Source organism: Colobus angolensis, unplaced genomic scaffold (assembly GCF_000951035.1).
Source record: "Colobus angolensis palliatus isolate OR3802 unplaced genomic scaffold, Cang.pa_1.0 Scaffold54, whole genome shotgun sequence".
Lineage (NCBI taxonomy): Eukaryota > Metazoa > Chordata > Mammalia > Primates > Cercopithecidae > Colobus > Colobus angolensis.
In genome coordinates this window covers 2,468,869-2,469,680 of record NW_012118932.1, presented here as the reverse complement: position 1 = coordinate 2,469,680, position 812 = coordinate 2,468,869, and positions in this window count along the sequence as shown.

Genomic DNA, 812 nt, shown 5'->3' with positions numbered 1-812 from the left:
GGAGGAGGAAGAGGAGGAGGAGGAGGAGAAAGAGGAGGAGGAGGAGGAGGAGGAGGAGGAAGTAGTTCTCCTAAATCTGCCTTCTGGTTTCTACTTCCACTTTCTAGTTCAGGCCCTTGTCATGACACAGTGGAGCACTGGCCATCTCACGGGTCCTCCTGCTGTCAGGCCCGCGCATCCCCTCTCCATTCTCAGGGGTCAGGCCCGCGCATCCCCTCTCAGTTCTCAGGGGTCCTCCTGCTGTCAGGCCCGCGCGTCGCCTCTCTGTCTCCTCTGCCGCTAGAGCCATCAGTCAATGCTCTAGACTGTACCTCTCCCGGGGCAGGAGGTAGGTGGATCCCCGTAGTGTCATGAATGACGCTGCTTTAGTCAGCTACCTGAGCTTCACCAGCCACTTCCTCATCAGATCCTGGCATTCTCTGTGGCCAGCCTGAAGATAGAGTGTTTGCTTTCAGAGAACTCCAGCCTCGATTTGCTCTTTAGTGACTTTTTTCCTGCTGTGAATTAACAAGTCGATATTCAGATTTCATTTTTAAGATGCAAGTTAAATTCTTTCCTAGAATTGAGTCCTTGAATCAATTCACCTTCAGATTGTAATCTGAGCTCCATGTCATGGTTTACAAAGCTGTCAGTGATCTGACCTTTGGCCACCGGTTCCACTTCTCCTCTACAGAATCTCGGACCCTAGGTGCTATGGAATTATTTGAGTTCCTACTTGGTGGCAGTCTTTCCTCTGCCTGGGATACCGCCTCCTCCCCCTTCTATTTCTTTTCTTTTCTTTTCTTTCTTTCTTTTTTTTTGAGGTGGAGTCT